The following is a 15,693-nucleotide window of genomic DNA, read 5'->3' on the forward strand; positions in this document are numbered from 1 at the left end:
TCTCTATGGGGGGGATGTGTGATATATAGAGGGGGCCGTGTATGGCGATATCTATGGGGGTGTGTAATATCTACAGGGGCTATGTGTGGCACTATGTACAGGGGGCTGTGTGTATGTGGTGTTTTACAGTGTGTGGTATTATTATATTCAGGCGCAGTGTTTGGTGCTATTATATTTAGGGGTACAGTATGTGGCACCATGATAACTTTATTTTCGTTTATAGGTGTGGAAATGTTGGAAAAGTGAGGAGACGTCTGAGTGGCAAATTCTGCAGAAATGAGTCATGGCCGGGAGAAGTCGTCATGAGCGCTGGACCGGATGGAGAAGAAAAGAGGAAAAAAACTACTAGAATCTGAGACGTCGTCACCTGTGAGTCACTAGATTTATAGAGAATCTGTCACCTCTCCTGACATTTTTATTATAGGAATCCTTGTATTTCACAAAAAGTCTTTCTGCAGTCCAGGACTGATAGACAATTCCCCTTGTCAGGAGGTTGTGTCCCTGCACAGTGTGATACTGTCAGTATGTAGGGACACCGCGCTGTGACAAGGGAAATCGTAACACTGTTAATGCTTGCCCAAAAAGGTAGTGTTAAAAATAGTTACGGCGCGGCAGGGCGGCGGTGAGGAAGGGGGGCCCAAGTTTGGGTAACAGCCCAGGGCCCATGGTCTACTTAATCCGCCACTGGTGCCCTGTGCGCTCACACACCCCTAAGGCCGGCCCTGCCTGCAGCCTATAGTATTGCCAGCCAGTCTTCAATTTTGATGTGACACATTTAATTTTCTCTTTGATTTTACTGCATACTGTAACTCAGTTGTACTCTTATCTGCTAAAACCAATATAATACTAAATAAAGAGATAAAAAAAACAAAACACAATTCAGTGGTGTTTGCCAAGAGTTGCTTAACTGAAGATATCTACTGTAATGTATTCATTAGGCTGTATGTATTGAGACACATTTTAATTTCCCTTTATGACTAATAGCTTGTGACGTAACTAAATAAATAATCATAGTACTGGAATAATGAGGAAGGGGACATTGTAAATAGGATTCCAAGAAACGGTAATGCAAAGGCCTGAGGCTCAGCTGCAGCAATCCAACGTGTGGATTTACGGATTAGTGAAAATTGTGAGGAGTATTTAGTCCATGCTAGAAATAGCTGCAGCTGTACTAGGTCATTTGAATGCATCAGTTACAAATCACAGAGAGAGGGAGATTATTCCATGCTGAGCCTGATGTGCTGCTCTGTGTCATCAATGACAGATTTAATAGCGGAATACTTCCTGGCACGCTAGATGAAAACCCAGCAAGAGCAATTAATTGTTGTCTTTAGCAGCTCAGCGTGCAAGATGGATACTATATATAACAATATGACGATAATCTGTTATTTTTTTCTTTTCAAAACTAAGTTTTAGCATTGGATCAGATTTAGGGGAATGTGTGCAAGGGAAAAGTGGACAAGTTATAAAAAGCTACCAATCAGGTTTCTGCTTCCATTTTTTAGAAAGCTCCCGGGAAATGAGAGCTGGAATCTGATTGGTTGTCAAGTAAAAGTAGTAATTAATAGACCTTACAGAAATATACTTTTCATGTTAATTGATCAACACTGTATGTATGCCAAGCAGGGGAGTAACAAGTAATCACAGTGCCTCATAGAAAATTTTGCCAATGGACTCCCTCTTAGTAAGCAGCCTGTTTTGGGCCTTAAAGACCAAGCAATTTTTTTTTTCATCGTCGCACTGCAGGTGTCATAACTTTTTGATCTTTCTGTAGACATAGCTATATGTTTTTTGCGGTCCGAGTTGTATTTTTTACTGGCACTATTTTGGAGTACATGTAAATGATCGATTAACTTTTATTAACTTTTTTGGGGGGAATGGAAAAAAAACCTGCAATTCTGCCATTCCTATTTGCACCTTAAATATACACCGTTTACCGTGTGGTAATAATAACATAATAACTTTTACAGCGAAACCAATATTTGTTTTTTTATGTTTTACTACTTTTGCACAATAAAAACATTTTTTTAAAACAGTATTTGTATTTTAAGAGCCATAACGTTTTTATTTTTCTTCCAATGTAGCTGTATGAGGGCAAATTTTTTTGTGGAGCGACTTCTAGTTTTCATTGTAGGGTACATACGACTTTTTGATCATTTTTTATTGGGTTTTTTGGAAGGCAGCAATTCTGCCATTATTTTATTTCTATCCTTTTACGGCGTTTACCATGCGAGTTAAATAATCATTATTTTATAGTTAGGGTTGCTGCGGATGCAGTGATATAAATTATGTCTAGCTTTTTCTTTTTTTTCTTTTTTTTTTTCCATAATAAAGCATTTTGTAAGGGGAAAAAATGTTATTTTTTTATTATTAACGATATTGATCGACTTACAAAAAAAATTGGCACTTCACTATGCGATCGTCTGATCGTTTCTACAATAAACTGCAGTACTTCTGCATTGATCGCGTTGTTGGGGTGCCTATGGCGTGAAAGGGAGCCGCCTCCCACTGAAACCACTTTTTACGCAGTCACTATTGGCCATGGCACATAATGGATAGGAGATAACTGTCTTTAGACAAGGCGGGACCTGCTCTAGTCGACACAGAACACCCATCCTGGGATTATGACACGGCACTGTGGAAAGGTGGCACTGCGGCATAATTTCCCCTAATGGCCGCCAATACACCTTTTTTTACGGTGGTCATTAAAGGTACCCTTAATAGCAAAACACAAGTAAATATATTCATAAGACGCACATAAGAAACACATAGAAAACACACATACACACACACACACACACACACACACACACACACACACACACACACACACACACACACACACATGCTTAGTATAAACAAAGTATAATTACTACATTACAAATTTCAGCATGTAACATATTAGTATGTATAACTGTAAAAACATAATATGTTTGACATTTTATCTACAGTATGTTATTCTGCTAGTTTTTAACAATGTTTTACAGTTTATCCTGCAATATAAATAAGATATAAATGTATATTAAAATGCTACCTAAAAAGTAAAGTTTATCATAAGTATTTATAGGTGCCTACATAGAAAATGACAAAGGGTGAAGGACAAAATTAGTTGCCTTTAAAGGTTAATGCTGCCTTTGCAACTATTTTTATTTATGTCCAAATGCATCTCAAATAAAAAATGACTTAACTTCTGCAATAGCTCTTAAAATTTGTACTGTTTTAGTGTCTTCAACTCCAATAGATCTATACATCTCTATGGTAGCAGACTACACATCATATATCATGCAGTCAGACTCCCTTCCATTTGTTACCTACTTCTTGATACCATACATTTAGTAGACTAGCAACAAGTATGGGACTGAGAGTAGAGTGTATGGCTGCAGGATGAAACTACACAGAGTTGATTGGTAGTCTGTTACCATGGAGACACATAGAAGTGCATAGGAACTGTAGGCGCAAAATGGTTGAACATTTTTAATGAAGACAATTTGCAAATTTGCCTAATTTTGTATTTTAGAATTAATAAAACAATAAAAGAAAATTGTTTGCGAAGGTGGGCATAGCCTTTAAGGAGATAAAACTGAGAGGTCCTATCCAGTGAAAATAAGAGACATTTAGTTGGTGTCAAAATGTGAGCCATGTTTTTTCAGAATATGTATTTAGACAGTGTATAAATTAGCTTTATTTTTGTCTTGACAAACATTAGCCAGTGGTGGCCTCTTAGTACAATGTCCATTTGAGAATTCCACGTAGCAATATCTAGTACCTGGTGACCCAGTGGTGCAGTGTCCAATCCTTAGAGACTCAGTGGTTTAACGTCTAGCATTTGGTAGCCCAGGGGTTTAATACCTGTTTTCCCCATTGAGTCAATGTTTTATTGGCCTTTTTCTAGAGTTCATGTACCTGTCTCTGAGCTTTAGTACAAAAGGATGGTCCAAAACGAGTTTGTTTTCAGCTAAACTCTCTTCGATTGGGCAGGTACACATGATTATTTCAATATGGTGAGAGGGATAAGCTGCTGCCAAACAACTCTTTCAACCGCTTATCTACTGAAATCCAACATGCCTAAACATTTGTTTCCTGATGGCAGTCAACTTCCTGTTCCTACACTAATCTCTATTGTCCTTGAAGGAAGGAAAAATGCTGCAAAATGCCTCTCCTGTGGTTTGGCAGGAGAGTTTGTGTCTTCTGCAGTCTATGGGGCCTTTCCCACCTATGCCTCATACTAGCCCTGACCTAACGAACACAAATTTTGTAAAAGGATACCCCATGTAAAACCAATATTTATCTGATGCCCAAAGGACCCTCTTCTGGGATTAATTCTTGTTGATGGAGAATTATGGCAAAAGATAAAAATGTGTAAATGCAGCCTAAGGTTGCTTTACACATAGCATTTAGAAGCGTTTTTTTGGTAATGTTTTATTACTGGTGTTCTTTTTTTGGTCTAAAACAATGTGGCCGGATGTTTTTTAAAAGTCTATAGTCAATTATTAAAATGTCTACATACACAGGGGGGGATTTATTAACCCCTTAGTGAACACCCATACGCCTTTTCGTGGCGGTCACTAAGGGGCCTTAGGCTGGGCCGTCGCCTTTTTACGGTGGCCCAGTCTAAGTCCTGCACGTGCAGTGTGCTGTGCAGGCTGGAGCGGGTGCTCGGCTGTCTGACAGCCGGGCCCCTGCTCCAACGGCCGCGATTGAAGTTTACTTCAATTGCGTCTGTTTAACCCGTTAAATGTTGCGGTCAATAGCGGCATTTAAAGGCATGTCCTAATAGATTGCCTGTCAGATTTACAATGACAGGCAATAATACTCTGGTATATTAAGTACTAGTATAGAAAAACCGTTACACGGGTTTGCTAGCAAAAGGAATGCAGTGGTCTGTTTTATATATATATATATATATATATATATATATATATATATGTATATATAATACTGCAGTGGTCTTTTAATATATATAAATGCTCCCCGTAGCTGCCCCCACAGTATAATGCCCCCATAGCTGCCCCCATACAGTATAGTGCCCCCATAGCTGCCCCCACACAGTATAATGCTCCCCATAGCTGCCTCCACACAGTATAATGCCCTCATAGCTGCCCCACAGTATAATGCCCCCCCATAGCTGCCCCCATACAGTATAATGTCCCCCATACCTGCCCCCATACAGTATAATGCCTCCCATAGCTGCCCCACACAGTATAATTCACCCCATAGCTGCCCCCACAGTGTAATGCCCCCCATAGCTGCCCCCGCAGTATAATGCCCCCATAGCTCCCCGCACAGTATAATGCCCCTATAGCTGCCCCCACAGTATAATTCCCCTATAGCTGTCCTCACACAGTATAATTCCCCCCATACAGTATAAAGCTCCACATAGCTGCCCCCACACAGTATAATGCCCCCCATAGCTGCCCCCACACAGTATAATGCCCCCTATAGCTTCCTCCACAGTATAATGCCCCCATAGCTGTCCCCACACAGTATAATGCCCCCATAGCTGCCCCCACTCAGTATTATGCTCCCCATAGCTGCCCCCATATAGTATAATGCCCCCACAGTATAATGCCCCCCATAGCTGCCCCCACACAGTATAATGCCCCCATAGCTGCCCCCACACAGTATAATGCTCACCATAGCTGCCCCCACATTATAATGCCCCCATAGCTACCCCCACACAGTATAATGTACCCCATAGCTGCTCCCACATACCTCTCAAGCTCCCCTGTACATAGCTCCACACACAGCCCCCCTGTATATAGCGCCACACACAGCCCCCTGTAGATAGCTCCACACACAGCCCCCCTGTAGATAGCTCCACACACAGCCCCCCTGTAGATAGCTCCACACACAGCCCCCCTGTAGATAGCGCCACACACAGCCCCCCTGTAGATAGCGCTACACACAGCCCCCTGTACATAGCGCCAGATACAGCCCCCCTGTAGATAGCGCCACACACAGCCCCCCTGTAGATTGCTTCAAACACAGCCCCCCTGTAGATTGCTCCACACACAGCCCCCCTGTAGATTGCTGCACACACAGCCCCCTGTAGATAGCGCCACACATAGCCCCCTGTAGATAGCTCCAGACTCAGCTCCCTGTAGATAGCGCTATACACAGCCCCCCTGTAGACAGCTCCAGACAGAGCCCCCCCTGTAGATCGCTCCAGACACAGACCCCCCTGTAGATAGCTCCACACACAGTCCCCTGTAGATAGCTCCACACACAGCCCCCCCGTACATAGCTCCAGACACAGCCCCCCTGTAGATAGCTCCAGACACAGCCCCCCTGTAGATAGCTCCACACACAGCCCCCCTGTAGGTAGCACAACACAACCCCCTTATACTTTGTGACACATTGCCGCCAGAGCGGTAGAGGTATCCGGCCCTACTGCTGCCACTCTCCGCTCTGCTTTGACGTCACTCACCGTCAGAAGAAGGCAGGATTCTTGCAGCGGCGTTCTCACTAGTGTCGATGCCGGCCTGGGAGTGGACCAGTCCAGTCACCTGACCGGTGAGGTCAGATGACAGGTCAGGTGACTGGACTGGTCCACTCCCGGGCCGGCATCGATCCCAGTGAGAACACCGCCGCACGACTCCTGCCTTCTTCTGATCGATGCTGCAGTCAGCAATCATCAGCGGGACATTTTGCAGAACTTTGGAATGGCGGGAAAGCGGTGAGAAACCGGGACTGTCCCGCCGGATCCGGGACGGTTGGGCGGTATGGCTCCCATACAGTATAATTCCCCCCATAGCTGCCCCCACAATATAATGCCCCCTATAGCAGCCCCCACACAGTATAATGTCCCCTTACCTGCCCCCAGAGTATAATGCCCCCCATAGCTGTCCCCACAGTATAATGCAACCCTATAGCTGCCATCATATCAGACAGCCCCCTCCCATACCCAGTGTAATGCCCCCATATGTGTCTTATAGAAAATAATAACATAGTTACTTACCTATCCCCGTTACCCCGACGAATGAGGTTCGCTCTGATTGGCCACAGATCTTAGTCCCGGTTTTGCTGCTTGTTGATTGGACGGCAGAATACAACCGTCAGTCATGGCCAAGCTTCGCTCTGATTGGCTGCGGGTCTTAGTCCCGGTTTTGCTGCCTGCTGATTGGAAGACAGAATACAGCCGTTAGTCATGGCCACAAAGCCGAAGAGGACTTGCTACAGCCCAGGCCTGAGGTTTGACACCACCACAACTAAGGGCCTGTTCACATCACCATTCGCTTTCCATTCCGGGGTTCCGTCGGAGGTCGACTCCGCTATTGATTCCATCGTTAAAATGGAAACCTGCCGGAATGGTGATGAACGAAAACTATTAGCGATGTTTCCGTCACCATTGATATCAATGGTGACTGAAACGGAAGCTGTGGTTTCAGTTTCACTTTCCGTTGCGGGGTTCACCCGATGTAAACCTCCAACGGAACCCCGGAACGGAAAGCGAACGGTGATGTGAACAGGCCCTTAGCTCTCCATAGAGGGAAACATAGATGAGTCCCTCCAACGGTCTTTATTATATATATTGTGCGAGGACGTGGTGTCCAATCAGCTGTGCCTCGGACACCACGTCATTCTCGGTTATATAATAGATACCAAAGCATTATAGCGGCGATCTAAAGATCGCAGAGTGAAGTTCCCTAATGGGGCAAAAAAAAAAAAGTAATAAATATGAAAAATTATTAAAAAAGATTAAAGTAAGAAAAAAAAAAAGCTTTTTTCCATAAAAAGTGTTTTTTTAATTAAAAGTGTAAAAAATAAATAAAAGTACACATATGTGGTTTCGCCGCGACCGTAATGACCCAAACAATAAAGATAACATGTAATTTAAAGGGTATGTTCACACGCAAACGTAAAATACGTCTGAAATTGCGGAGCTGTTTTCAGGCGAAAACAGCTCCTGAATTTCAGAGGTTTTTGCATGTGCAGGCGTTTTTCGCGGCATCCATTACGGACGTAATTGGAACTGTTTTTCAATGGAGTCAATGAAAATTGGCTCCAATTACGTCCCAAGAAGTGACATGCACTTCTCTGACGCGGCCGTCTTTTTACGCGCCGTCTTTTGACAGCGGCACGTTAAAAAAAAGGCCGTCTGCACAGAATATCGTAAGACCCATTGAATTCAATGGGCAGATGTTTGCCAACGCTTTGGAGCCGTATTTTTGGGCGTAATTCCAGGCGTAAAACGCCTGAATTACGTCCGTAAATATGGCGTGTGAACATACCCAAACCGTTAACATCGTAAAAAGAACCCGCAAAAAACAACGGAGAAATAGCTATTTGTTTCCATTGCCCCCCAAAAAAGTCATAATAAAAGTTAATTTATAAGTCCCATGTACCCCAAACAGGACGAATCTAAACTACGTCTAGTTTTATTAACCTTTACGCCGTAATTGCCACTTTTTAAAACAGTGGGCTTGGCTTTGCAAAAATGGGTGAGGCCTCCACAGACTGACAAATTTACCATGATTTATGCCAGATAGTGGCGTAAATTATGGCGCAAATCTTTTTCTATTTCATTATCTGGGACGCGGTCAGCCAGAAATTTGCCTAATGTATTAAGAGGTGTGTCAGAGTAGTCTGGGTTTGGGAGAGCTAAAGGTCCTCTAAGAATCCAGCCTTGGAGTCCAAATCAGGATAACGATACACCAGAGAGAAGGCACAGGCACGGAAGTTCATCAGTATTAGGCCTCATGCACACGGCCATGCCCGTAATCACGTCAGCTGTCAACACCTGCGGGCCGCATTTTCGTGACAGGTTCCCATACAAAAAATGAAAAGTAGAACATGCTCCATATTTTCCGGCACGGTTCTACGGCACGGACACCCTTCCTTAGCAATACGGAAAGGTGTCCGCGGCTAATAGAACCGGGTGGCTCAATAATTACGGACCGTATTGCGGTCCGCAATTACGGAGTTTTTTTATGGTTGTGTGCACGGGGCCTCACACTGACATTCTCTCTAGAATGATGCCCTGTGTCATTTATTTATACAGGACAGGATGCCAAAGAGTGATAACATACAAAAGCCAATATAAAACAGACATGATTACAAGTATAGCCTCATTGCAGAGATAGCTTAACCAATTAGGTTTAAGATCACTTATGGTATATACATACATGTTAGCTGAACAAAGAAGGAGCCTGTCGGACACACCCTGAGCCTCCACCTTTGGAAAAAAAAAACAAGTTAAGCTGAACCTTAAAGGGAATGTGTCGCTAGAAATTATTATTATTTTTTTTAGTTAAACAATTATTATTTGAGTGATTACACATTGTTTTAATTTTTTTTATTTTTTCACAAGTCAGGAAATATTATAAATTAGATTCTAATTTATAACATTTCCATGTGCTGGGCACTAGAGGGAGCAGTTCCCAAAATTGCAGCATGGTCAATGCTGCAAATTTGGGGTAGACACACTCTCTCTAGTGTGCTCACACAATCCCCCCTCCCTTATTCTGGCTAGTGCCAAGAGAAGGAGGGGTTTGAATCTTCAGACCTCCTACACTGTGTGCCGCCATTTTCTAAGCGACTGCACAGTGTAGGAGGATTAGATACAGTGCTCAGCAGACAGTATAACACAAACATACATGAACATAATAAACACATCACATACACGAACATAACTTACCTGCTCCTGCCGCCGCTGCCGCCTCCGCTCCTATTCCTCGCGCCTTCGCTTCCTTGAACATATGGCCAGAAGCCGCGGCCGGAACTCGTCATCTTACTGTCCGGCCGCGGCTTCCGGTACACATGAAAATGGCGCCGGATTTCACTCTGCGAACAAGCTTCGTTCTGGTCTGTGTGGGAATGATCTGGTCTGCGTACGCTGCAGTGAATGGAACGGCTCCCGTTCGCATTCCCTATGGGGTTGTATGTGCCGTATTCCATCTCTGTATGTGTCGTTAATCGACACATACAGAGATGAAAAAAAAATGGCAGCCCCCATAGAGAAGTAAAAATAAGAAAAAAAGTAAAAAGTAAAACACGAGAATATAAATAAATAAAATTGATGTTATTATCATATTAAAAGCAATATGATAAAAAAAAAAAGAATTTTCCAATCATTAACTCCTTATCTCATTCTCATAGTCCGAATTATACAGGGTAAACTAATTAACCCTTCGGTTACTTTTATAAACCCCTCTTTTGATTATCCTTATATCATTATATCCTTATATCATTCGGCCTACAGCAGATCCAGATGCCTTCCAGAGGTACTTCTGCCCCATCCAGGGTCTTATTCCTAGCTGGTACAGGGAGGCTTACCAACCATCTTCCCCCGTCAGAGCACCAGACCCGCTTGGTCACCTATTGTATTTGTACGGAGTCTCATTCAGTACTCTTTTGTCCCATCAGTACAAATTCATAGATCGGGAGTTCTGGCCTGGTGGCTGGCCTCTGGGTCACAGTTTTGGCCACTTCAGACATACATGAATGGAATTTACTTATGGCCCATCAGGTAATCTGAAGGTGAGATAAAGCAGTGATAAGACTATGAACAGCTGGGTGGCGACATGCAGTAATCCAGAGATACATCCCCCTATCCCACTAAACCATTTAGCTGGGTTCATAAATAAGAAAGTGTCCCCCCACCATGAATCCTTTTTTTCTTTGTGTTCCTGCAGCCACTTTTTCCTAATTTCATCTACTATTTGGATCTCTGCTTTTACTTGCATGTTGCATTTCGGATCTATATAATGACAACACGTGGGACCTATTCCTCCTTGTTCAGCAGTGAGATAGTCTAGGACTATTATATGCTCTATAATATGAGCATTCGTATCTGCTAAACCTACAAGGGTTAAAGTAAAATCAGCCGCATACCGGCCCAAACAGTAGTTAATTTTCATTTACAACTAGTAGTATCCCTTAACTTAAAGGGAACCTGTCACCAGCATTTCACCTATTAAACCAGCAATACCTGGTGGTAGTGGGTGAAAAATCATTTCTATATAACCTATAATTGTCTTCTTAGTCGGCTCTGTAGCTTTAGTATTCAGTGTTTTAGTGTTCCCACATCGTATGCTAATGAGCAGAAAAGAGTCAGATCTTCTCTTGAAAAGAGTCAAATCTTCGTTTGAAAAAAGTAATATTTTCATTCCTCAAGTCTTTCCGCGTTTCCCCGGCCTCCTTACTTTTGATTGACAGCTCGTCGCCTTCCCTCAGCACACACAATCCCGCGCTTGTGCATTGATGTTCTCTTCTCGTGTGTGCGCACAAAGGGACGCCGGATTATTACGATAAAAAGCGCAAAATGTTTGCAGACCGTTATTTACAGTCGGGGGAGGAGTTTAGGAGAGGGGATAATGGCAATGAACTTTTGATAGCAGCGGCCAGTGAGGGATAAGTGAAGTTCAATAGGTGAAATTCTGGTGACAGGTTCCCTTTAAGTGCCGTCACATTGACTCTCTTCCGATTTCCTGTGGTCTCTTGCCTGCAGTACATCATCCTTGAGTTCACTCTTTTGGTAATATTGGCCACCCACCAATGGTCAAAAACATGCCTCACTATTGGAAGAGCGACACTAACGTTTGTCCACTTATTGTCCAATTCATCTTTAAAATGTTCATTTAGGGTTGAGGCATGGGGTGTCATCAGGCAGAGGAGGACGATGGTCCATGCTCCTGCACCTGCTTGCAGTGGCTGGCGTGGACTCATGTTGGTTTTCCCTCGAGCTTTACTAAAGTGGCCATGGTCAGCTGGACACGGTAGGGCCCGTCAAACCTTGGCTCAAGACTTTTCCTCACATGTCTTTTGAGGATGACCCAATCTCCTGGTTGTATTGCGTGTACCGTCTGTGGAGTTAGGGTCTGGAGTGGAAGAAAATACACATTTATGCACTTGTTGTAAATGCTTCTGTAAGGCATCGACATAGTGGGTAAGGTTGCATTGCCTGTAACCGCTGATGGAAGTACAAGCCTGTCTTCGGCACACTTCCAAACAAAATTTCATAGGGGCTAAGGCTCAACTTCCAGTTATGCGTTACCCGGACTGAGTGCAAAACAAGGGGAAGGCATTCAGTCCAGGGATTCCCTGTCTCTTCCATTGCCTTTTGTATCCTCAACTTCAGGGTACCATTCATCCTTTCCACCCTACCATTGCTCTGGGGGTGGTAGGGAGTGTGGAAAGCCTGTTCTATCCCCACTGATCCCATGACCTCATTCATAATTTCTCCAGGTAAATGGGTTCCCCTGTCACTCGCTCTATGGTCTCAGGGATCCCATATCTACACACAACTTCACTGAGAATTTTCATGGCTGTGCTCTGTTCAATGGGGAAGATACTGGCCAGGCTTCAGGCCACCCTGAGAACAGGTCTACGCATATGAGCACATATTGATACACACCTACCTTGGGTAGTTGTATGTAGTCATTCTGAAGTCGCTAGAACGGGTAATCTGTCCGGGGCGCACTTTTCATAGGTACCTTTGTTGTTTACCTATGTTATGCCGTTCCATTACATGCAGGCTGCTACAAACCTAGTGGTGGCATTATTGAATCCAGGGGATAGCCAATTTGCTGATACCTGGCTGCACATACTCTCCTTGGAGAGCTGCATACACCCGTTCACCAGGTGTGTCATCATTGGGTATAGAGACCTGGGAATACAGTCCAGAGGAGGCTATCCTCTTTATCTTGCTACTCCAACTTGTCTACTTGTACATGGAGGCCCTTCAACACCTGGAGGTCCACTCCTGTCCCAGGCAGGTGGGTGAATGTGCTAACCCCTCCTTCACCGTCCAGGGGTAGCATTGCAGCAGCTTTGGCAGTCACATAAGCCCTTCTATTGCCTGCTGCCTCTGGTGTGGTCTCCTTGGTGTGGGCTTGCACCTTTATTACGGCTACTTGGCTGGTTTCTAACAGAGCCTGTAATACTCTGGCTAGTGCTCTTGCGTTCTTAATTGGCTTACTTGATGATCCAACAAAGTTCCTACTACGCCAGATGAGCCCATATTCGTGGGCGATGCCAAAAGTGTACCTCAGTGTAAATATTGGCTGTCGTACCTTTTGCCAGGCTACAAGCCTCAGCGAGTGCCTCCAGCTCCGCTTCTTGCGCAGAAAAAGAAGGTGGCATTGGTCTTTGGATGATTACCTCATGCAGCATACCCTGTCTTTTAGGTGCCTTCATGGTGGAATCTGGGTTACTTATTGGTGTCTTATGTACATTTTGTGGAAATCCTAGCTCTAAGTTCATTAAGTCGACACAATTATGTGGTGTCTCATTGGGATGTAACTGATCAGCCTCGTCACTACTCCCCTCTTTTGGACCCTGCAGAAGTAATGTAGGAGGGTTCAAAAGCAAGTCAACCTCATACTTGGTGAGGCAGGCTGCAGACAGGTGTTTGGTCTGGACCTGGTGCAGGATACCGTTGATGCTATGAGGGACCATGTGTACCAGGGTGTGATCCAATAGAGAATCCACTGCTTTCTGGACTAACTCTGAGGCCGCTGCTATGACTTGTACACAGGAAGGCGCACCTCGGATCACCGCGTCCAGCAATTCAAATGGCTCGAGGGGTAGACAGTCATACAGGGCCTGTAGGAGGTTGGACGCCCCTGGTATCCACTCTCTACGGTATCCCAACAGTCCCAGGAAAGCACGGAGTTGTCTTGTAGTGGCTGGGACAGGAGTGTCTCATATCGCTACCACTCTTTCTGGGGACAAATGTCTGGCCACCTGGGATATGCAATGGCATAGAAAAGTGACTTTCTTCTGAAAAAATAAATGTGTACCTCTGTCACTTTCAGGCACCACAGGTACACAATACCTATACACCATTTCATTAAGGCATTGGTTACCACGGCATATCCAGTTTTGTTTTCTCCATCCTGATGGTATCTGGATCAATCTACAAAACACTCAAGGTATGCATTAGGAATTGGGTCTGTACATATGTTTTCAAGACCCTGTATCTCACCCTTTATTAGTTTCAAGCATTCATGGGAAGGGTCAGAATTTTCAATATCTGTATGTTCGATCTGTATTTTAATTTTCTTCCTCCCTTACTTTTGGACCCAGCGGAAGCAGTGTAGCTGGGTTCAAGACACTAAAACGTTAGATTAGAACATGTGAAAATGCAAGGAGGGAGACATCATACTTAGTAAGTCTAGTCTAGCGCCACCATTGGTGAGGACACCTCATCCCTGGCGCTGCATTTCCAGCAGTCTACATTTGTAATATATCTTTCATGCTGACAAATACTTGGTCTGAGCTTGTTGTAGTATTTCACTATCAGTGTGTGGGACCATGATGAGATCCTGGTTGAGACAATATCAATAGCTTTGTCCTTCAGTCACAAGAGAGAGCTCCTCTCAGTATTGTGTTTTACTGAGGGCGGCACTAAGAACAACATTCTTCACACAATGCTGTTCTTAATGCACAATTAGGTTCACATTCCTTCTAACATTTCCACGTACGCAAATAAGCTACCTCTTGCCTCACCACTCCCTCCTCTCAGACCCATTCTTGTACAACTATGAGTCTCAGCAAGACAAAATGCTGAAAGAAACTAAGACTCTGCTGTATTTATAATTCTAAAACCTAGCTTTACACAGCTAAGTTAGTTATTTAAACCTTATAGATAAGGTGCATTAAAAAGCTAACCTATTAACACAACCTTGTACTTAAGTTCAGTGTTCTAGTGCTTTTTTACACACTCTAAAATAACTAACAGTTCAATTTGTTCAGTAGATACACAAAATATTCTCAATCTGGATTCAAACATCTTAAATCAAACAGTACAGCTGGTTAGGAGTGGAGAGCATGCTGTATAGATCTAAAAATCAATCTTATATTGTGTCTCCCAGCCATGCAATACCGGCTCAATTTGTAAGCTTTGCTACCCTTTTTCTTTGCTTTCTTTATTTTTGTTTTCCTAACATTCAGAAGAGATTTCCCACATTTGTCAGTCCATTCTCATTTGCACCAGTCTGCTTGTCAGACTCGTCTTCGATACACACACTGTATACATCTCTACATCATACTTCTCGTCATAATCCACATTACTCACTGCAATGTTCCTACCTGTATTAGTCTTCATCATCACTAGTACAGTCACTCTTCTTGCCAAAATCTATGCCTGTATACACATACTATTCATATCAACTTCCTTGTAACCACCTTGTTCGAAATCAATGACACACTCTTCCATAGCTCTGCTTTTCATTCTTGTTCTATGGAAGTTTTCCATCTTGAACTATCTAAACAACTTCCCTTTGACATTCCTGCTCGTTTTAACATTCTTTCACAACCTTTTACCGCCTCCTTTCCTTCTCTATTGGCAACTTTATCAACTGCTAGATGTCCACATCCCTCGGATGGTGTTTTCTTTTAGAACTACCCATTTGGAGTTCTACTTAATACCAGTTCCCAGAACTTGGAATTCTATTCTAGTCCGTACTTTTTATAGTCTTTTCAGTCTCTCTAAAACAACAATGCGGTAGGATATCTCTACTGGACACTATATCAACCGCTAGATGACCACCTAACCTTTTGGAGTTCTTCATTACTACCAGTTCCCTAGAATGTGGAATTAATGTCACTTTCTACCCAGTATGTTTTGTAGTCTTAAAATATAGATATCCTTTTCTCTGGTCTCTAGTAACAAAGACAAATGCAGACACACACAGTCAAGGGTTACAAGAGACAAATTGTGAGCACAGGCTGCCACATTCATACTGTTCT

At 43.5% G+C, this 15,693-nt stretch overlaps 1 long non-coding RNA gene across 1 annotated transcript in view; it reads left to right on the forward strand.

Annotated features, from left to right (window-relative positions):
• Positions 1-227: 227 nt before the first annotated feature.
• LOC142652910 (uncharacterized) overlaps positions 228-15,693 on the forward strand; it is an 854,242-nt gene continuing 838,776 nt past the window's right edge. Inside the window, exon 1 of the long non-coding RNA XR_012847983.1 lies at positions 228-369. This is a non-coding gene — a long non-coding RNA (uncharacterized LOC142652910). The remainder of the gene's footprint in view (positions 370-15,693) is intronic.

Source organism: Rhinoderma darwinii, chromosome 5 (assembly GCF_050947455.1).
Source record: "Rhinoderma darwinii isolate aRhiDar2 chromosome 5, aRhiDar2.hap1, whole genome shotgun sequence".
In the NCBI taxonomy this organism is placed as follows: domain Eukaryota; kingdom Metazoa; phylum Chordata; class Amphibia; order Anura; family Rhinodermatidae; genus Rhinoderma; species Rhinoderma darwinii.